Below are 24,114 nucleotides of genomic sequence, written 5' to 3' on the forward strand. Positions count from 1 at the left end.
GAATAGTTCATATGAATCAAAATTAAAGATGCAATTACATATAAGGAATATAAACATGAAAATTCAGTGTACAGAGTAGAAAGAAACAAGAAAGTACAGCATATGAACATTACAAGCATCACAGCAACAGCAGAATAAAACAAGAAACAGGAACAGTGCAATTAAACAGACCTAAATCCACTAACCACATCCTAGGCTACCTAACAACCTAGAATCCACTACAACATGCATATCTAACTAGCCTAAATATGAACAGAAATAGAAAAAATATGAATTAACGACGAAGGATAGAAGGGTGGCGTTCGTCGGAACCTCGTAGGCGTAAGAGAGAGAGTGGGGCAGAGAGGTGGCTGGGGATGACGGCAGTGGCGTCCGGCGCGGCGGCGGTAGCTGCTGTTCGGAGGAAGGGAGGGAAAGGGAGGTGTAATGGGGGAAGGAAGGGGAAGAAGAGGGGGAAGGTGGGGGAAGGGGTGGGTGGCGCTAGGCAGTGGTAACGGCGGCGCGGGGGTGGTGGTCACGGAGGGGCAGTGGCGGAGAAGGGGGGGTAGAAGAAGGAAGAAGAAGAAAGGAGGGGGAAGGAGGAAGGGGGGTGGTTGGCGGCGGGGTCTGGGTGGTCGGTGGCGTCTGGCCGTGGCGGTGATGGTGGCTGGGCGGTGGTTGGGGGTTGGAGAAGAAGAGAGGAAGTGGAGGGGTTTGGGGAGGGGGGCGCGACTGATAGGGTTCGCGTGACTGGGGGGATTATAATTTGAATCCACGCGATCGCGTGGGGCACGCGGTCGCGTGGTTGGGGCGAAATGAGGGTCGACGCGATCGCGTGAGTGACGCGATTGCGTGGGGGGCAAAAACAGTAAATGACGCGATCGCCTGGGGCATGCGATCGCGTCGCTGGAATTTATGCTAAACGCACGAGTCCAGCATCGTTTCAGCGCAACTCTCTATCTCCTTTGGGGTGTTTGTGAAATCCATACGACGCGGTCGCGTCACTCACGCGGTCGCGTGGGATTAGTATTGTGCAAGTGACGCGATCGCGTGAGTGACGCGATCGCGTGGGTCAATTGTGCGAAATGCACAATGGCCGCACGATTCCAGCCTAACTTTCTGGACATTGGATCTTTACGCCGATCTCCAGGTCACGTGGCCGCGTGAATGACGCGGTCGCGTGGGAAGTATTTTTCGCAACTTGACGGGATCGCATGAGTGATGCGGTCGCGTCGCGCACCTTTTTTTTTATATGCAGGTATGCAATTATGCAGTATGCAGAATGCAATGATTAATATGAATGAGATGCAAAACTTTCAGGTTCAATATAATAAAATAAAATAAAACTTGAAAACAAATAAAACTAAATAAAAAATATTGAAAAAGGAACGATCATACCATGGTGGCTTGTCTCCCACCTAGCACTTTTAGTTAAAGTCCTTAAGTTGGACATTAGATGAGCTTCCTGTTATGGCGGCTTATGCTTAAATTCATCCAGAAATCTCCACCAATGCTTGGAATGCCAATAGCCTCCGGGGCCCCAAACTAGGCATGTGAAGCTTCTGAGCAGCTTCAAACAGATTCTCAGGCTCCCGGGGTGATGATTGTCAGCATAGATTCCAGGATCCCAAACTTTGCTTTTAAATCCGCCTTCGTCTTGATCTATACTTTTCCATCTGGATGGTTTAGAAATTAGATTCTCACCAGGATAACCAAACGTTTTCCGAGATCCATCTGATTGATCATGATGCCAATCCATGCATTTCGAGTTGAAGCGTGGAACCTTATTGAACCTTGTGCACCAGCTCTGAGTACGAGCTATTTCTCGCTTACTCTTAAAGCTGCAGAGAGCTCTAAGCTGGCCATCTCTTTCAAGCAAACCATATTCAAGTGGAAAAACACAGTTAAAGGTTAAGGATTGTACCCACTTGAAACTTGTATTGGGTGGTAATGGCCTTGGGATAGGTGGTTCTAGTGGTTCTGTGAGTTCTACTCCCTTGTGCTCTTCTGTGAAATTCTCCACTTCCTTGCAAGATTCTTCAAATGTATCCATGTCCTGATCAAAGCCATCTATGTCTTCCTCATCACTTAAGTCATAGACTGGGGGTTGAGAGAAATCTACCTCCGTATCATCTTCGTATTCACTTGGGGAAGATTCTTCGATCTCAGAGAATTCACTTGCGAATGCAAGTTCATTACTAGAAGAACTTGACTTGAGATTATTGTCATCAAGGAAACTTGCTTCTTGGATTATTCTGTCTAGTTCTTCATGGAATATCTGCCTCGGGGACTGCGCACAATCCTCCTTAGCATCGATTGTAACACCCTTGACAGAATGCTCCACAACTTTGGATTTCCATGGAGGTTCAGCGTCTCCTAAGTCTTCAACCAACTCTTCTTCTTCAATAATGACAGCTTCCTCTACTTGTTCTAGTACGAAACCATGCTCTGTCTTGTCCACTGGAGTTTTGAGTATCTCCTTCATGCTACGCTCTTCATTAGATTGTTCACATGGGGCTGTGGGATGTCCTTGAATGTTCGAACGTCTAGAAGATAATTGACTTACTGCTTACTCCAGTTGATGAAGGGTTGTTTGAAGTCGATTTACTGTTTCCTTAAGGCGAACCTCTGATTCTCGGGGTGATAGATTTGGATATGGCACAGGGGAAAGTGGTGGTATTTGGGAGTGATTGGATTGGAACTAGGGTAAATGAGGATCATACGGTGGTGAATGGTGAAAAGGAGCTTGTGAGTGTGGTGGTTCGAAGTTACGTTGAGAGGATGGTCTATAAGCACAAGGTGGGGCTTGTTGGTAATTACAAGGTTGTCCACCATGTCTATTTGCTTGGTATGCATTGTAGAATGGTCTTTGTCCATGATATCTTGGAGGGTGTTATTGCCTAAAGGGTTGATCAGATCCTCTTGGCTCCATCCATCTTTGATTACTCTGACCTTGATGCATGTTCCTGTTGTAACTTCCATTCCTTTCAATAACATTAGAACCAAACTCAAAGCGAAAGGGGTGAGAATTCATAGTAGCTAAAAAGAAATAAAGAGGGGAAAAATAAAGACAAATAAACAAGTAGAAGAAAAATATTTACAATAACCAATAATAAGGCACACGATTGCAGTTCCCCGGCAACGACGCCATTTTGAAAGAGCGAAAGATTGGTTATTGAAAAGAGTAAAAGATTCCTTGATCTAATTGCTCATGAAAAAAGATGAAGATTGGTCTCCGATTTACAGCCACACAATTTCATAAACCCAAGTTTTAGGATGATTACATGTCACTATATCAAACCCAAACCCAAATTTACTCAATTGTGAGAAAGAATTTCAAGCATGATTCTATGATCCATTTTCCAAGGCTCACATAGAATCCATGTGAATTCAATTTCTTTCCCAAGATAATTGAATCCTTGAATTGAAGAACGAAGATCTTTCTAAAGAAATAATAAAAGAAGAATTGAAGATAGAGAAGAATCAAATTAATCCATTAAAAAATAATAGAACTCTCATTCCCAATGAAGAGAACTTAGATACTCATAACTAAAAAATTACAAAAGTGTGTATGAAAGAAAATAGAAGAGAGGAAGAGGATGAGAGGGGGGGGGTGTGGATTCACCTCCACTCCCTCATGGTGTATGTAAAATGATGAATCTAAGGTCCTATTTATAAGCTACCTAAATTACAAATTCAAATGGAATTACAATTAAATGCAAATTTCCTAACTATTTCTAAATGATTCTTGTAGCCTTGATTGATTGTTAATTGTGGCTTGACTTGGGCTTGTGAAATTTTAATTTTCTTCTTGGAGGCTTGAAACATTGAAGAATAAATGAAGGAATTGGGGTATTGGAAGTGGCCAATGTGGAGTGTCATTGAAGTGGCACTTTGGGCTTTTGAAGGTTTGAAAAGCCTTGCACGTTGAAAGATTGGTCTATTGCATTCCCAAAATGAATGTCAACCATAGACTATTATATATCATTGAAAATCCTTGGATGTCATCTTTCTAACGCCACTAGAAGCGCGTCATTTGGACCTCTCTAGCTCAAGTTATACTCTTTTGAAGATGAAGAGGTCAGTCTCGTGAAATGCAGGAAATTGTCCTTGGGAAATTTGGCCCAGCGTGCCACTTCCCAGGCACGCCTAGCCGCACACCGAGTATGTAGTGCTGAAAGAATAGTGATTTGCACCCTTAAATTCAACGTCCAATATAGAGTGTTATATATGGTTGGAAAGCTCTGGAAGTCTACTTTTCAATGGCACTAGAATCACCTCGTTTTGAGCTTTGTAGCTCAAGTTATTCTTGTTAGAGTATGAAGAGGTCAGGGTTGCCAATCCTCTTTGCTTCTCTTTGAGTTTGTTTCCAACTTTTTTGCCACCTTGGGAGTGTGCTTCCTCTATTAGTGCTTTTATTGCTTCTTTTTCTAGCATTTCCTACCAAATTCATCAAATCGAAATATCAAAGTAATATACAACTTAAGCACCGAAAATACTCCATAATTAAGCATTATGAATTGATTTTTATATGAAAAAGCATAGAAAAACACATCATGATGCACATGCATCAGGTCCTTCCGCTAGGCGTGTTGTTTGGGTGACCTTTTGGGGCATGCTTCCAATTCTTTAGGTCATGCTTTTGCTGTTTTTGAATTTTCCTTTTGATTTTTCATTTTTTTGGGCCAAAAACTCTTGAAATCATCAAAACACTAACACAACTCTAAATATTTGATTATTTATTAATTTTTATTAGAAAATATAAGAATTTTTATTGAAACCCAAGAAAATAAATAAGAAAAGGACCTTAAAAATTGCTTAAAATAACGTGTCATCACAACACCAAACTTAAAACTTTGCTTGTCCTCAAGCAAAAGAAAGATAAACGGAGTTTAGCTTAATGAAAAATAATTGAAAAACTTTTAAAATTTTGAAAACAAAAGTGGGATTTATGATAATCCTTGTGGTTACATTCAATTACTCTTATCCTCCATGATTCTTTTAAACTTAGGGTTAGGAATTTTCAAAAACTAAAATTCGAATTATATTATGAGGATTCTTTTGAATTTTGAATGACTTGAAGGCATTTTACTTCTTATTTGGATTAAGGAAATATCTTTGTGGCTTTTAACTCTAAGGGTTCTGTTGCAAGGCAACTCTTAATGGGCTTTCGATTGGTGATTCCGGTCCAATTGGTCCAAGTTATTGGGTGATAAAGCACCCTACGGATCTAATTACCTAAGCCTCTCCTTGGCACAATCACCCCACAAGCACATAACTAGGGTTTCATTTTTCCAAACATCGATTCCCAGAGCCTCTTTGGAATTCTAAATGTGTTGTCTTAAGGCAACTTTTTAAGCAGGCTTTCAATCGATAATTCTGGTCCAGTTGGCGTAAGTTACTGGGGGCGAAGCACCCCTCGGATTTACTAGCACAAATCTATCCTTAAAACAAAACATCACAGGCACATAACTGGACCCTAATCATTGGTGCTCAGAGCCTTGGAAATTTTGATTTCTTTGATCTTTCCAAACTTTTTTTTTCAATTGCTTCAAGGAACTGATGGTCGAATCTTTTTAAATTTCTGTTTTTGAAGATTTTTTTCCATTTCCTCAATATTCAAGCATTTCAGATTTCTTCAAATGTAACTGATGCGTGAGCATCTTTCCTATATTTTCCTAGTGAATTTAAACCTAAATTGTTGAATTTAATTAAGAATTAATTATATTTTAGCCACTATGGATGCTATTTTGAGTTTTGTGCAATTTTTTTTATTTTAGGTAGCATTCGGATGGATTTGATGAAGTTTCTGCAGAGAAAGAGAAGAAGCCAAGGAGATGACCAACGAATACCGATGCGGAAGCATGGCTCACGCGACCGTGCAGAATGGAGGAAATCGCAATGACGCGATCGCGTGCCTGACGCGAACGCGTGGACTGGAATCTGCACAAATGACGTGAACGCGTGGACGACGCGGACACGTCATATGCGCCACGTGTAGAAAAACGCTGGGGGCGATTTCTGGGCTATTTTGACCCAGTTTCCAGCCCAGAAAACACAGATTAGAAGCTGCAGCATGGACAATTCAAGTGGTCCCCATCCATCCATTGAAGATTTGATTATTTAAATTAATTCAAATTTAAATTCAAATTTTAATTCTAGGAAAAGATATTATTTTTATTTTTAGTTTTAGATATTAGATTTTAAATTTATTATGATTAGTTATAAAAGGAGGAAGCTTTCGTTCCTTTGGGGAGGTCCGGGGGAGATTCCACCTCATCCCATCAGGGGAACATAATTGACAATCCTAATTTTCTCTCTTTTCTATGAGCAACTAAACCTCCACTGTTAAGGTTAGGAGCTCTGTCTATGGATTAATTTTATTGCTTTCTCTATTTTAATTCATGTATGAATTTATAATTTAAGAATTGTTTTCGCTCTTTATTTTATAAATTTGGGTGGAACGGAAGTATGACCCTCTTTCTATTTGAGTTCTTGTAAAACTTGGAAAAGCTCTTTACTTGATCAACAGCTTGAAAACATATTCTCCTAAATTTTAATTATTTGGATTTAACGGGATACGTGACATATAATCCTTTTATTTTTGGATAATTAGAGTTTTTGTGGCATATAAATTAGAATTTGATTATCACCCTCTAATTGGAATTAATTGACCAAGGAATTGGCTATTGATGAATTTTAGAGGAGACTAGGAAGGTCTAAGGAATTAGGGTCTAGTCACATATAGTTTGCCATAAATTAAATCCTACATGATTAAAATAGTTAGTAAGAAAAATTAATTCGGGAAAATAGATAACTCTGAAACCTTAACTGCCTTCTCCATATTTTATTCCCAACTTATTTATTTTACTATTTTATTTTCTGCACGATTGAATATTCAAATACTCTTTTCTATTTGTCTAACTAAGCCTATCAAACGCTATTGTTGCTTAATCCATCAATCCTCGTGGGATCGACCCTTACTCACGTAAGGTATTACTTGGTACGACCCGGTGTACTTGTCGGTTAGTAAGTGTGGTTGTAAAATACCGCACCAAATTTTTGGCGCCGTTGCCGGGGATTGAATATGATTAACAACTATTAGTTGTTTGATTGTTTAGATTAGGCGTTTTAAATATTGTTTCATTATTTTTCAGAAAAAAAAAAATTTCCTTGTTTTTTTTTTCGTTTGCAAACCCCCTGCCCCGTTTTATTTATTTTTTCCGTTTAAAAATATTTAAAAAAAAAATTCTCGTTGATTTTTTTTGTTTTATTTTATTACTCTTTTCATTTTCTTTTTTTTTCTTTTTCGTTTTACTTTGTTTAATTTTTTTAACTTTTTATATTCTATTAGTTTTATTTTATTTTTATTTAAAAAAATAAATAAATAATAATAATAAAATAAAATAAAATAAAATAACAATAAATTTTTTTTATAATTCCTAAAATTAAGTTTGGTGTTTCCTAATTAGTTTTATTTTAATTTTTTTTATTTTAATTTTTAGAATTCTATTCTTTCTTCTTTGCTTTCCTGTTTACCACATGGTACGTTTAATCCTTTTTGGTATTTTGTGCTAAGGAAAAATAATGGAGAGAGATCATATGGGTTACTACTCACACCCAAGTAGTGATTCATATCATTATGAATGGGGGAACTACCCGAATTTTGGTTGGCAAGGTCAACCAAAGAAACTTCAATGCTCCATGTTCCAACTATCAAGAACCACCATCTCCATATTCATATCAAGAACCACCATCTTCATATCCATACCAAGAACCACCACCTCTCTATCCATATCAAGCACCATCCTCTTTTTACACTTATCAAGAACCATCACCTCCTCCTTATTCATTTCAAATACCATCAGATATTGAGCTTCTCATGAAAGAATTCTTACATGATATAAAGACAAGTGTCAAAATATAGAGAAGCATGTGCAGTCAATTATCAAGTCACAGGAAGAGGAGCAAGCAAATTCCTTCCCAAGAAATATAATACAAGATCTTATAGAAGAAAGTGAGGAAATCAATCAAAAGAGTTCATACTCCAGTGAACTAGAGAACTTTCCATTCTCACACATGGAAGAAGAGGAAGATGAAAAAATAAAGGAGGAAGATACACCCACAAAGGAGGAAGATGCACAACCTCCCATGCCCTTGGTAAGCAATGAAGAAGAGATTGAATTAGAAGAAAGCTACCAAGAAGAAGAGGTTGAAATTGAGGAAGCTTGCAAGGAGGAGGTAGAATTCAAAGTAGAACACAAGGGAGTAGAGCTTGCAAGACCTCTTCCAATGCCATCACCATCCAATACAACATTCAAGTGGGTAAAATTCCTATCCTTAATCCTTACTTTCCCACTTGAATATGGGCTACTGGAGACGGATGGTCAACTTAGAGCTCTTTGTGGCATTAAGAGTAAGAGGAAGATGGTTAGTGGTAAGAGTTGTTAAGCAAGGTTCAATATGGTTGCATGCTCCGAATTGAAGTGCAAGAATTGGTGTAGAGCTAATCTGAATGGGTTTAGAAGGTTGTTTGGATGTCTCTGTTAGAATTCAGATCGCTTGCCACCCGATGGGAACAATGGTGATCCACAAGAAGACGGGTGTAAAAGCAAGGTTTGGAACCCTGAAATTCATTCCCACAATCAACACTCTTGGGGCCTTGTCACTTGCTTCAACTTGCTCAAAGGCTTTATGCGCCTAGTTTGGGATCCCGGTAGCCATTGAAATTACAAACATTGGTGGAGATTCCTGGATCAGTACAAGCACAAGCCACCATGACAAGGAAGCTCACAACATGTCCAACTTAAGGACTTTAACTAAAAGTGCTTGGTGGGAGACAACCCACCGTGGTATGATCATTCTTTTTCATTCTTAGTTGTTTTTTGTAATAGTAGTTTTCTTACTTAGTTGATTTTTATTAAGTTCTTACTAATTTTCTGATCATGCTGCTATTTTATCAAAGGAACCGAACACCTCAAGCTAAAAAAAAAAAACACCCGAATGCTGACGCGTACGCGTCATCTAGGGGTGCAAGAAAAATAAAAAAGTTACAGAGAGTTGCGCGGGAGTGGCACCAGAATGAAGTTTTTCGCACAAACAAGCCCACACGGACGCGTGGCCCACGCGTTCGCGTCGTTTGTGATTTTTGTCATTCACGTGGTCGCGTCACCGACGCGATCGCGTGACCTGCAAATTCGACGTAACAGAGCGTTTTGGGCAGAGAGTTGTGCCAGCTTGGGGCAAGAAGTGTGCTAAACGCACAAATTTGGTAATGCGGACGCGTGATTGACGCGTTCGCGTCAGTTACACATATGGCCATCCACGCGATCGCGTGCCTGACGCTAACGCGTCATTATGAAGAATGCGCGACGCACGCGATCGCGTCATTGACGCGAATGCGTCGCTTGCGCCGCCCAGTTTTCTTCTCTCTCTCTTTCCCAATCCTAATTCTCTCTTATTCTCTTATCCTTTTATTTTTTTCTTTCATTTTAACATTTGTCTCTTCTATTTTCAATTCTTATTTGCTTGAGGACAAGAAAACCTTTAAGTTTGGTGTTGACGCTTCGCTTAAGGGTTTTCTGTTTATTCCTATGGCACCAAAAGGGAGGCGAATCATCTTCACTGAGGAGCACAACCTGAAGAATAAACGATTGCTAGGATAACTAAGGTGGTTGAGTTCCTTTCATTTTTTTATTCCTCCCCTCTTTGTCTATGTTATGTTCCGGTTTTCGGCTATTTTTCTTTGTTTGTTGCATGATCCTTTATTAGTTAGAATCCTAGGACTAGTTTAGTTTTCTTTTAATTACTTTAATGCTGAAAAGATGTTTCATGTACCACTCACTGAACTTGAACCTAAAAAGAAAAGAAAAAGAAGTGATGTAGTACATGAGAATTTGAGTTTAATTTTTAGAGTAGTCTTATTTACTTAAATGTGGTCGTATTTTTTGTGACTCTGAATGCATGCTTGAACAATGCATATTTTTGATAGTGAAGTTTATGAATGTTAAAAATTATTGGCTCTTGAAAGAATGATGAAAAAAAAGAGAAATGTTATTGATAATCTGAAAAATCATAAAATTGATTCTTGAAGCAAGAAAAAGCAGTGAAAAACACAAAGCTTGCGAAAAAAATGGCGAAAAAAAATAAATAAAATAAAATAAGATAAAATAAAAAGCAACCAGAAAAAGCCAATAACCCTTTAAACTAAAAGGCAAGGGTAAAAAGGATCCAAAGCTTTGAGCATTAATGGATAGGAGGGCTCTAAGGAATAAAATCCTGGCCTAAGCGGCTAAATCAAGCTGTCCCTAACCATGTACTTGTGGCGTAAAGGTGTCAAGTGAAAAGCTTGAGACTGAGCGGTTAAAGTCGTGATCCAAAGTAAAAAGAGTATGCTTAAGAACTCTGGGCACCTCTAACTGGGGACTCCAACAAAGTTTAGTCACAATCTGAAAAGGTTCACCCAATTATGTGTCTGTGGCATTTATGTATCCGGTGGTAATACTGGAAAACAAAATGCTTAGGGTCATGACCAAGACTCATAAAGAAGCTGTGTTCAAGAATTAACATACTGAACTAGGAGAATCAATAACACTATCTGAATTCTGAGTTCCTATGGATGCCAATCATTATGAACTTCAAAGGATAAAGTGAGATGCCAAAACTGTTCAGGATTGCAGTTGTAAACCCCACTATAAGAAGAGACATGGGTTTAATCGAACTCTCATTCTCATGAAAATTCACATCCTAAGCTTATATTAGTTTTGGTTGCTTGAGGACAAGCAACAGTTTAAGTTTGGTGTTGTGATGCGTGAGCATCTTTCCTATGTTTTTCTAGTGAATTTGCACCTAAATTGTTGAATTTAATTAAGAATTAATTATATTTTAGCCACTATGGATGCTATTTTGAGTTTTGTGAAATTTTATTTATTTTAGGTAGCATTCAGATGGATTTAATGAAGTTTCTGCAGAGAAAGAGAAGAAGCCAAGGAGATGACCAGCGAATACCGACGCGGACACATGGCTCACGCGACCGCGCAGAATGGAGGAAATCGCAATGACGCGATCGCGTGCCTGACGCGAACGCGTGGACTGGAATCTGTACAAATGACGCGAACGCGTGGACGACGTGGACGCGTCACATGCGCCACGTGCAGAAAAACGCTGGGGGCGATTTCTAGGCTATTTTGACCCAGTTTCTAGCCCAGAAAACACAGATTAGAAGCTGCAGCATGGACAATTCAAGTGGTCCCCATCCATCCATTGAAGATTTGATTATTTAAATTAATTCAAATTTAAATTCAAATTTTAATTCTAGGAAAAGATATTATTTTAATTTTTTATTTTAGATATTATATTTTAAATTTATTATGATTAGTTATAAAAGGAGGAAGCTTTCCTTCCTTTGGGGAGGTCCGGGGGAGATTCCACCTCATCCCATCAGGGGAACATAATTGACAATCCTAATTTTCTCTCTTTTCTATGAGCAACTAAACCTCCACTGTTAAGGTTATGAGCTCTGTCTATGGATTAATTTTATTGCTTTTTCTATTTTAATTCATGTATGGATTTATCATTTAAGAATTGTTTTCTCTATTTTATAAATTTGGGTGGAACGGAAGTATGACCCTCTTTCTATTTGAGTTCCTGTAAAACTTGGAAAAGCTCTTTACTTGAACAACAACTTGAAAACATATTCTCCTAAATTTTAATTATTTGGACTTAACGGGATACGTGACATATAATCATTTTATTTTTGGATAATTAGAGTTTTTGTGGCATATAAACTGGAATTTGATTATCACCCTCTAATTGGAATTAATTGACCAAGGAATTGGCTGTTGATGAATTTTAGAGGAGACTAGGAAGGTCTAAGGAATTAGGGTCTAGTCACATATAGTTTGCCATAAATTAAATCCTACATGATTAAAATAGTTAGTAAGAAAAATTAATCCGGGAAAATAGATAACTCTGAAACCTTAACTGCCTTCTCCATATTTTATTCCCAACTTATTTATTTTACTATTTTATTTTCTGCACGATTGAATATTCAAATACTCTTTTCTGTTTGTCTAACTAAGCCTATCAAACGCTATTGTTGCTTAATCCATCAATCCTCGTGGGATCGACCCTTACTCACGTAAGGTATTACTTGGTACGACCCGGTGCACTTGCCGGTTAGTAAGTGTGGTTGTAAAATACCGCACCAGTAACCACATCTATTTCAGCACCTCTACTGTTTATTTTTTAATTTAATTTAATCTTTTGTTCATTAATGCATCTTCCATTACAATCATGGTTACTGGAGGTACAAACACAAGAAAGAAAAAAAGTAAACAAAATAAACAAAATGCAAGAAAATCAAACATGCAAATGAAGAGAAAGAAAAAGAAAAAAAATACTTAACCATCACCAATATGGAGTTCACCACAGGCACTTTACTCATCATTATCTTCACTGCTCTCCTCATCTTTAGTTTCAACTGTCACTTCTTGAGTTAGTGCATGCCATACCTGTTGTCTTTGAAGTTCCTTAAGCTCCTCTTCTCTTTTTCTTCTAGCTTCTACTTGCCTATCAGCTTGTTCTATTCTTGCTTGAACTTCAGGATATGTCATGACATTAGGGTGTACATCATGCATGGTCATGCAAGATAGTTAAGCTTGCTTTGCATTTTATGGTAACGTTGTTCCGAATCCCATTGAAACTGTTGAAATTCTTTGTAGAACTGTTGAAAATCAGCTTCTTGGGTTTGAAGATGGCTTGGCCCTGCTTGTGATTCTAGTGATTGAGGAAGAGGGATTTCCAGTGCTTGAGGAAGAGGAGGAGGTTGTTGTTGAGGTTCCCCCATTTGGTGTTCAAAGATGTGCCATCTTGAGACTCTTTTCATCATTGACTTAGTGATGGATCTGTCTAGCCAGATAGGGGTGTCTTCTTCAATAGATACACCATCTGCTTGACACAGTTGGTAGACGATGCCCGGGAATCCAGGATTTATCTGTGTGTCCCCATTCTCTGGAAAGAAGCTCATATAGTAAGGGATAAGTTCCTCTACTCTTACCTCTTCTCCCTTCATGATAGAATGGATAAGAACCGCCCTCTCCACTTTTACTTTAGAATGGTTGCGGGTTGAGATTATGTTATACTGAATGAAATCTAATAAACCCTTAGCAATAGGGATTAGTTGAGTTCTACTGAGTGTGAGTGGCTCCCCATTTGCACCCATCGTCCAGTGTGTTCTTGGAAGGCATATGTCTTGGAGGACTTCTCCTAATGGCTTGTCTCTGGTCAACCTCATCTCATAATCATAATAGTCATCCCCAAGTTTTAGGGAAGAGGAGGGATGCGAAGAATTCTTCTAACACTTTTGGAACCAAAATCAGTATTCTTTCCCCGTGCATAGCTTTTGAATCTTTCTTTCCATGCATTAGCATAGAATTCTTAGACTAAGGTGTAAAACTCAATTAAATGCTAATTAAATAAGTAATTAATTAAGTACAGGCCGACGAGGTCGGAAAATTTAGAATTCATAATTCGGAAGTTTAACGTTGATAATTGGATTTAGAGGATTTTTTGAATGAAAAAAATATAATTTTCTGTGGAAAATGTGTAAGGATGCGTGCCGGTAACTGTCCGGTACTGCAAGTTAGAAAATTTATTATGAGCCGGAGAAATAAAAAATAGAAATTATAATTTGGAAAAGTAAAAATACTTGAAATGAGAATTAAAACACCATTCTTAAAGGTTTTGGCCCAAAGTTACGCTAATGGGCTAAACCAAGTGAACTAGGCCCAAGTGGGCCTAAGCCCACACACTATATAAACCCTCTTTTCAGCACAAAACAACACATTTCCCCTTTTAAAGAGAGATACACAGCTGAGGAGAAGAGAGGACTCTTACCCTCTTGTGATCTTCAAAGCTCCATAACTTCCTCTCCGGAGTTTCGATCGCTGCACCGTTTATGGCCAAGCAAATCCCATTTCATCTTCTTCAATTCTATCTAAAGATTTCAGTAAGTCTCTCCTTTACCAAGATGAAGTTTTGTTTTTCCCATGTGAATCACGTTTTTGGTTTGTGTGTTCATAAAACTTGGTGATTCTTGTGTTTAGGGGGAGCTCTAGCTTAAGTTCTAGCTAGGTTTTATCACCAAATTCAGTGGGTAAAGGTAAAAACCACTCTCCCCACGTGTTTATGAATATTGAGTGTTGTGTACATTATATGAATATTGGAGGCATTGAATCGATTATTGGTGGTGCTTGAGCTTGGCAAAGGTGGACTTAGAATTTGGAATTAGTGGAATTAAAGATTTGAGGGTTGATTTTGGCTTCCTAAGAGGTACGGTTTAAGTTTTATTTAAATACCATGTAATGTGACATGAAGTCTTAGGCTAGATGCTCCTAGGAATAAGATTGAATTGTGTGATTAGATGGATTTTGTGTAGTATGAGTTGTGATTAGAATGATTGAATGTGTGAAGTGTGACAAATTGTATGAGTATGTTAAAGGAGATTGATGTTAATGATTGATATTGATAAATTGATGAATGATTGAATTTATGCATTGATGAGTTGATGAATTAATGAACTATAGGCCAGAGATCGTGAATTTTGGGCCGAAAGCCATGAAAGGTAAGGTTGGTGAGTTGATTGAATGTATTGAATGTGTCTGCATGAAATTGACATGATGATTGTATAATTGAGTATATTAAAATTTTTAATGAATTATTGGACTAGAGAAATTGTTAATATTGCTTATTAATGGAAAACTTGGAAATGAATAATTGATTAGTAATCTAGATAATGAGGTGTTGAATTGTTAAGAAATACTGAATGGATAATGAGCATGTTTAGAAAGGATTTGGTATGGTTTTGGTTGTTTTGGGATGAAGAGTTTCTTGATGTTGGAAGAATTTGGAAAATTTTGTTTTCGGGTAAAAATGGATTTTTGACCAATTTCGGCGGGACTTAACTCAGCCCTCGGAGTTGGAAATTTAATGAAATTAGATTTTTATAAAAGTTTATTCAATGATATTTCCAATAATTCAAGAATGAAAAAGGATTTCTATCGAAAAAGTTATCCGTATTTGAAGTTTTTGATAAAAAACTGAATTTTGCAGCATATCAGCTTTTTGAAAACCTGGTATGCATGCGTACGCGACACATGTCATGCGTATGCGAGTATCTGTTCTACCCAACATCCCTGCATACGTGAAGGTGGTCCGCATACGTGAGATTGACAAATTTACACTTTTGCGTACGTGAAAATGTGCATTCGTATGCGACCACCCCTATTTTACTGAAAAGTAAATTTTTAAGTTCTCAACCATTCTTCGAGCCTTCTAAACCTCTATAAACCCTATTATGAGTCTAGTACCGGTATAACAGAGGGTAGAGGAGTTAAGAATGAGAATGTATGAGTTAAGTTAGTGAATTGAAGAAAGATGGATTAAATGTAATGCGAAAGGAGGATGATTGATTATGACTAAGTATGATAAGAATGGTTATGATAATGAGAAGAGATGATGGTTGATTTTGATTAAGGATGATTATGATGATGAGGAAAGATGATGATTGAATTGATTGACGAAGATGAGAATGATTATGATAATGAGAGATGTCGATGATTGATTCCGACTATGACTATGAATGAAGTGGAATAAGATTGAGAAACGAGTTTGATAATGAATGATGGGGAGTAGGGAGCCTGAGTTTGGTAAATTGATGATGGATTGGGCAGGTTGAGGATTACCAAAAGATTATACGTTATATATGAGAAATGAATATTATGATGAGATTATGATTGAGAAGTGTGATGGGTACTATATCCCAAGAGTGTGGCAGATACTATATCTCGGAATGAATAGGCAAGTTAAGGTTGACGATTCTCTCTCTTGTGTTGTGATTATAATTGAGATTTGGATTGATATGGTGAGGACAGTGGCTTTGTTCGGGTCACGTATAGGCAAGTTGAGTTGAGGATTCTCTCTCTTGCTGCGAGAGATAAATTGAGGTTGAGGATTCCCTCTCTTGTTGTGGTGGGAAAGCGGGATTGAGGATTCTCTCTCTTGCTACATTGGAGAATTGAATGGAGAAGGTTGAGGATTCATTTCGATTCAATTTCTAGCTATGGTGTAAATGAGTTAGGTTGAGGATTCCCTATCATTACATTACAATCTCTCTCTGATTAGGAGGTTGAGGATTCCCTCCCAGAAGGTTGAGGATTCGCTTTGTGTTGAGAGACGATATCTAGGTTAGCTACCAGATGTACCAGGTTTTGGTTGTATAACCGACAGATGAGCTCATTGGTCATAGGATAAGTATGCATCATTTGTACTTGATTGCTTTGTTTGGGTTCGCTATACTTTTGGCTTGTTAATTTGTTCATATTAAATGAATTTGTGCTAATTGCTTTACTTGATTATACTTGTGCTTTATTTGTTTGTCTTGCTTGTGTTTGCATATCTAAGAGGTCCCTCATGCTGGTGTCAGTTGACATTAAGGGCTGTCCTTGATGAATATTAAATGAGATGAATTGAGCTCCCTGGGTAGACACAGTGGAGTGATTCTACTTGCTCCGGATGGAGATTTGATGTGTTGAGATAGAATCACTAAGTTTGAACTATCTGAGGGTTGTTTTGGTCGAAGTTGGTGAGTTGTGGAAATAAAGAGGAAAGTGAATTAGAGTAGAATCCCTTAAGATAGTTGCCTAATCATGGATTAGTGAGAACATAGGATGGAAAGACTGTTGTGTGGAAGCGTAAGATTGCTTAAAGAGTTCCTGTTACCTTATATTGTATTTGGCATTTTTACTGCACTGGGAACCCATGGGTTGGGGTTTTCATTCCGTATATATTCCTTATTTTTCAGATACAGGTCTTGATGCTCCACAATGGGCTGGAGTTCCTCTAGAAGACGGCGAAGCTTATCTATAATTATGTTTGTATTCGATTAAATTTCTCTCGTTTTATTTTGGAAAACAAAAGATGATGTATTGTAAATATTTCTTTTGATACTTGCCTATAGAGGCTCCGATATACTTTTGAGAAAGATAGGATGGTTATCAACTGTTTTTATTCTTGTAATACTAGTTGACCTAAACTTTGCGGGTCATGACTAATATAAGAACTGGAATAAACGCTTTAATAAAATAATAATTTAATTGTCCAAAATAGGTTCAAAAATATATAAGTGTTCTTTTTAAAATATAAAGGTGAAATTTGAATTCAATGAATTTTTCTAAGTGGGAAAATGTATCTTTTATAGAGAATTTTTGTAAAATTGCATACCGGCACTTAAGCCGGCAGTATCGGCTCTAGTCTGACCGGAACCACGTATTGAGAAAAATAAGATTTTGAAAATTGAATTTATTTTTTTGAAAGGACAAAAATAATTTAAAATTGAAAGCTGGGCACTAATCTTAAAGGTTTTGGGCCAAAGTGGGCCAAACGGACCTAAAACGCTAACGGATTGGACCGGGCCCAAGCCCAACATATATATATATCTCACTTAAGAGCTAATTCAGCTCATTTCCATCCAAAAATAAGAAAAGAGGCGCTGCTGAGTTGAGAGAAGAGAGGAGAGGGTTTACTATTCACATTCATTTTGTTTCGCTTATAACTTGAGTTACGGAGCTCCGATTGACGAGCTGTTTGTGGCCACGCATCGCTCTCGCCAAGACCGTCATTTCTATCTAAGCCTTGCTGGTAAAAACTCACATCTCCTGCTCCAGTTTTCTTCCCTAAATAATTTTGTATTTTTAGGTTTGGTTTTTGAGTAGATTTTGTGATTTTGTTTGTTTAGGGGTAATCTAGCATTGGAATATTGTTGGGTTTTACCCCTAATCTCATTAGGTAAGGTAAGGTCTCAATAAACCCTTGTGTTTAGTTATTTTGTGAACCCTAGGTTTGATGTTGGTATGTTGTATGATGTTAGATTGAGTTTTTGTGTTTGTTGGAGCTGGTTTAAGGCTTTTGGATCGAGCTTGGTGGCTTCATTTTGGTGTTTGGTGCATTTTGGAAATCGGCCAAGGTATGGTTTCGGTTTTCTTTATGTAATATGTAATGTTTCTAGACACTTAGGCTAGTGACCTTTAAAATAGGTTTGAATGATGTAGTTGTATGATTATTTGTATGTACATGTTATGCTTGAGGGTGGTTTGGATGGAAGTTGAATGAGTTTGGATGTGATGATATATATATATATATATTGGTAGATGATGATCATTAGTGAGTTTGATTACTTTGATGAGTTATGATGGTAGGTGTTGATGTTTGAGGATGAATGTTGATGATAATGGGACTAATTAGATGAAAGATTTGATATATGTAACATTGATTATTGTTGGAAATATTGAATGGTGGTATTGAGGAATTTTGATGTGAATTTAGGTTGAATTTAGAGTTGGATGAGTGATAGGTGAATATAACCCTTTTTCACCTTATTTTCTAGTTGGTTTTAGTTAGATTTTATTAAGTTTGACTATATTTTAGTGCAAAAATCCTCTTTGTTGGATGCTGTCAACCCTGACCTCCTTGCATTCGAACAAGCATAACTTGAGCTACAAAAGTCCAATTGATGAGGTCTCAACGACGTTATAAACTTAACTTCTAGAGTTTTCCAACAATATATAATACTTTATACTTTTCTTCCGAAATCACTACTAAAAACGGGCGCTAAACGCCGAGCCTAGCGTTTAGCGCCCAAGAAGGACAGAACCAGCACCCTTCCCGGCGCTGAACGCCCATTTTGGCGCTAAACGCCAGCAGGGGACCTCCTAACGCACTAAATTCGACCCCCTTGGGGTGTTTAAGCGCCCATTATTGAAGTTAAATTCCCACAGCATCCTGAATCACTCCTCTTTGGGACTCTCAAGTGGATTTAGCACTTCTTAGCTTATTTATTTTTTTTGTAATTTTTAATTAAAAATAATATCTTTTAGGTTTAGTCTTAGAGGTTTTTACTATAAATAAGGGACTTCTTTCCTCTTGAGGATCACATCTCTCGGGAGGGGAGACATTACTTCAGATCTTCTGTTTTCTTTGTAAGTAATGAGCAACTAAACCTCCTGGTTAAGGTTAGGAGCTCTATTTATTTCTATGGATTAATATTATTACTTTTCTATTTTAATATATGTTTGATTCAGTTCTAAGGTATGTTTTCCTTCTTCATCTAAATGAAACTGGGGGAAACGGACGTATGACCCTCTTTCTACATGAGTTCCTGTGATACTCTGACCAAGGTCGTGTGAGCTACAACTTGAAAACACTCCTCCTAAACTGCAATCTATATGGGCTAATTAGATATGTGACACATAATCCAGTTAGCTTTGGGTAATTGAGGTTTCTGTGGTACTAAACTAGTTTTCTGAACTTCATCCTCTAATTGGAAAGGACTAACCTTGTCTGTGACATTTTAGTAGGATTGGAGGAGATTAAATTGCTACGGAAATAGGGTTTGATCAATTACAGTTTGCCATAGAATGAATCATTCATTGTTAAAGTAGTTGGTAAGAGGTATTAATACGGAAAGATAAAGATCTCTGAGGCCTTAACTGTTTTCTTCTATTGATTTTACCCCAATCTTTACTTGCTTTTCTTATTTCATTGCTTTATGCGTTTACACCAACAACCTTCTTTTACTGTTTGCATGACTAAGTCCTGCAAGATAACTATTGCGTGCTCAATCCAAAAATCCTCGTGGGATCGACCCTCACTCACCTGAGGTATTACTTGGACGACCCGATGCACTTGCTGGTGAAGTTGTGCGAGTTCTAATTTCGCGCACCAAGTTTTTGGCGCCATTGCCAGGGATTATTTGTGATTGACAAACTACTGGTTGTCTTGTTACTTAGATTAGGTACTTTTATAAGTTTTTGACAATTTATTTCCTTTTGAGTTTCTAATTTTGAGTTTTACTTATTTCTCTATTTTTCTTCAAAAATTTTCATTATTAATTTTCTCTCATTTTCAAAATTTTAAGTTTGGTATTTTTTAGTAGTTTTTGTTTAATTATTTCTCTTTTTTATTTTCGAATTTGGTTTTGTTGCTTCATTGAATTTTCGATTTCTTTCTTGTTTATCTTTTTCCTTTGATTTTCAATTTTTTTGTCATCTTCTTTTTATTTAATTTCAAATTCTAAGTTTGGTGTCTTTTAGTTTTTCTTTTTCTTTCTTTGATTTTCGAAAATTATTTGGTTTGTTTTCCTAAATTTTCGACCATTCTCTTCGCTATCTTTCCCTTATTTTCAATTTTCTTTGTTTTGGTTATCTTATCTGTAATTAATTTTAAATTTTAAGTATGGTATTTTTTTTATCTTGTTTGTTTTCTTGAAATCTTGACTTCTATCTTATTTATCTTTTCCTTTTAAATTCAAATTTTGTTATCTTCTTTTTAGTTAATTTTAATTTTTAAGTTTGGTGTCCCTTTAGTGATTTTCTTTTTGGTTTAATTAATTTACTTTTAATTCTTGAATTCTATCTTGTTTATGTTTTTTAATTTTTGAAATCTTGTCTTATTTATCTTTTCTTTATTTTCGAAACTTTGTTCCAAATTATCTTATCTTTATTTAATTTTAAATTTTAAAGTTTGGTACTCTCTTTTCTTTCTTTTTGAATTTCAAAATTTTTTCTTTTAAAAACCCTTCCTTTTGAATTTTCAAAAATTAATTCTTGCATCTTTATCTTGTTTTGATTTAATTTCAAATTTAAGTTTAGTATCCCGTTAGTAATCTTTTTGTTTAATTTACTTTTCTTTAATCATATCTTGTTTAGCTTTCTTGATTTTGGATCTTTATCTTATCTTTTACTTGATTTTCAATTCTTGTCATCTTATCTTTATTTTAATTTCAAAATTTAAGTTTGGTGTTTTTAGTGTTTTCTCTTTCTTTTTGCATTTCGAAAAATTTTAAAACCCTTTTCTTTCTAATTTTTTAATCTGTTTTAAAATTTTTGAATTAGTTTTCTATTTTTTTATTTATTTTTAAAATTAAAAAAATTTCTATTCTTTCTTTCTTAATTTTTTTTGTTTACCACTTGGTGCATTTAATTTTGTTTAATATTTTGTGCTGAGAAAAAATAATGAAAAGAGATCACATGGGTTACTACTTACATCCAAGAAGTGATTCATATTATTATGGATGGAGGAACTACTTGGATTTTTGTTGGCAAGGTCAAGAGAAAAAAGATGTCAATGTTTCATATCCCATCTATCAAGAACCATCATTGATGAGCGGATAATTTATACCCTTTTTGGCATTATTTTTATATAGTTTTTAGTATGATTTAGCTACTTTTTATTATATTTTTATTAGTTTTTATTCAAAAATCACATTTCTAGACTTTACTATGAGTTTGTGTATTTTTCTGTGATTTCAGGTATTTTCTGGCTGAAATTGAGGGACCTGAGCAAAAATCTGATTCAGAGGCTGAAAAAGGACTGCAGATGCTGTTAGATTATGACCCTCCTGCACTCGAAGTAGATTTTCTGGAGTTACAGAAGCTCAATTGGAACGCTCTCAATTGCGTTAGAAAGTAGACATCTTGGGCTTTCCAGTATTATATAATAGTCCATACTTTGCCTGGGATTTGATGGCCCAAACTGGCGTCCAAAGCCAGCCTAAAACTTTCTGGCGTAAAACGTCCAAACTGGCACCTAAGCTGGCGTTTAACTCCAAGAACAGCCTATGCACGAAAAAGCTTCAATGCTCAGCCCAAGCACACACTAAGTGGGCTCCGAAAGTAGATTTCTGCACTATCTGCACTTAGTTACTCATTTTCTATAAATCCTAGTAACTAGTTTAGTATAAATAGCACTTTTTACTATTGTATTGATAGACAATCTTTGGAATATCTTTTGATCACTTTTGACCTTATGACATTTTACACTTCATATTGTATCTTCTATAGCATGAGTCTCTAAACCCCATAGGTGGGGGTGAGGAGCTCTATTGTGTTTCAATGGATTAATGCAATTACTACTGTTTTCGATTCAATCACACTTGATTCTATTCTAAGATACTCACTCGTACTTCAATCTAGAGAATGATATGATCCGTGACACTCATCATTATTCTCAATTCTATGAACGCGTGCCTGACAACCACTTCCGTTCTATCTGAGCTCAACGTAGTCATTGGGCGACAGCTTGAGTGTGTATCTCTTGGGTTTCTAATCCACGGACCGAGTCCGGAGGTTAGAACCTTCGTGGTATAGGATAGAATCAATTGGCAGCATTCCTGGGATCCAAAAAGTCTAAACCTTGTCTGTGGTATTCCGAGTAGGATTTGGAAAGGGATGATTGTGACGAGCTTCAAACCTGCGAATGTTGGGCGCAGTGATAGTGTGCAAAAGGACAAGGGTCCTATTCCGGCACTAGTGGGAACCGACAGATGATTAGTTGTGCGGTAGCTGTACATGGTATTTTTTATCCGAGATGAAAAATCTGACAGTTGATTAGCCGTGCAAAGATCGTACCTGGTATTTTTCATCCAAGAGGATCATAAAGCTTGCCATTGAAGGAAGCCATGCGTGTTTGGAGAAGAAGACAGTAGAAAAGCAGAGATTCAGATGACAAAGCATCTCCGGAACCTCAGCCTATTTCTCATTACTGAATCACAAGTACTATTTATTTCATGTTATTTATTTTTCATAAATACAATCACTCTTATCATTAATCTCCTGACTAAGATTTACAAAATAACCATAGCTTGCTTCAAGCCGACAATCTCCATGGGATCGACCCTTACTCACGTAAGGTATTACTTGGACGACCCAGTGCACTTGCTGGTTAGTTGTGCGGAGTTGTGAAAAGTGTAATCACAATTTTGTGCACCAATCATCTCCTTACTCATATCAAGAACCACCATATCCATATTCATACCAAGAACTACCACCTCTCTATCCCTATCAAAACCCATCTTCTTCTTATTCATATCAAGAACCATCATTTTTTATCTTGCTTGCCAAGAACTAGAGCAAATAAGAGATGAAATTTCGTAAAAATTTCCATCCTCATCCCCTACTTACTCATACCAAGAACCACCACCTCTCTATCCATACCAAGAACCATGCTTCTTTTACTCATATCAAGAGCCATCATCTCATTATTCATATCAAGAATCATCATCTACTTATCAAGAACTATCAGCTTTAGAGCTTACCATAAAAGAATTAGGGGAGGCCGCTCAAAGTTGCATACATGATATAAGAATGAATGTCAAAAATGTAGAGGGGCTTGTGGAGGTAATTACCAAGCATTGGGTAGAGGAACAAGCAAACTCCCTCACAAGAGAAGCAATGCAAATTCCTGCAAAAGAATGTGAGGAAATCATTCAAAAGAGTCCGTATCCCAGTGAATTAGAGAACTCTCCACCCTCACACATGGAAGAAGAAGAAGATGCACGACCAAATGATGTTGTAGGGGAGGAAAACAATTATGGGAATTGACACTCCAATGAAGCAGAGAGCTACATAGAGGGTGAGTTCAGTGAACCACCAATTCAAGAGGTTCTTGATGAAGGGTACACTCCACCCATCACATAGCACCCAAAACCTGAATCCAGAGTGGTAGAGATAATCAAGGAATGTACTGAAAAAGGGATTGTGACCAAGGAACAAAAGATGATATCCATGAAAAAGAGAAGGTCAGCAAGAAACAATACAACCCCTACCCTAACAAGCAAGGAGAATCAAGCTGATAACAATATAAGAAAGCTTGTTAGGAGGAATTCAAATCCGAGGGCACTAATCTTCTCCTCTTTCCCCTTTGAGTAATTTCTTTTAACTAACTGAAAGAAGAGGAAGAAAATTTAACAATTAAGTGTCAAGCTAATGACATTAAAGACGCGCTTGTTGGGAGGTAACCCAACCATAAGTATCTTTTAGTTTATTTCAGTTTTATCTCAGTTTTTTTTCTATTCTTTTTTTCATAATTTTTAGAGTTTTTCTAGGTTTTCTAATGTTTGTGATCATGTACAGCTCTTAGAACAGGGACAGAAGAACTCAAAATGGAGGAACAGAGTGCCTTGAAGCAAGAAGGCTTTGGTGCTAAATGCCAGGTTCACGTTTAGCGCTAGCAAGGAGGCAAGTAGTCCTGGCGTTTAACGCCAACAAGGGACAAAGTTTTCTTTGCTTGGGGACAAGAAAA

The sequence above is a fragment of the Arachis ipaensis genome, chromosome B6 (assembly GCF_059453495.1).
Source record: "Arachis ipaensis isolate K30076 ecotype BB chromosome B6, ASM5945349v1, whole genome shotgun sequence".
NCBI lineage: Eukaryota > Viridiplantae > Streptophyta > Magnoliopsida > Fabales > Fabaceae > Arachis > Arachis ipaensis.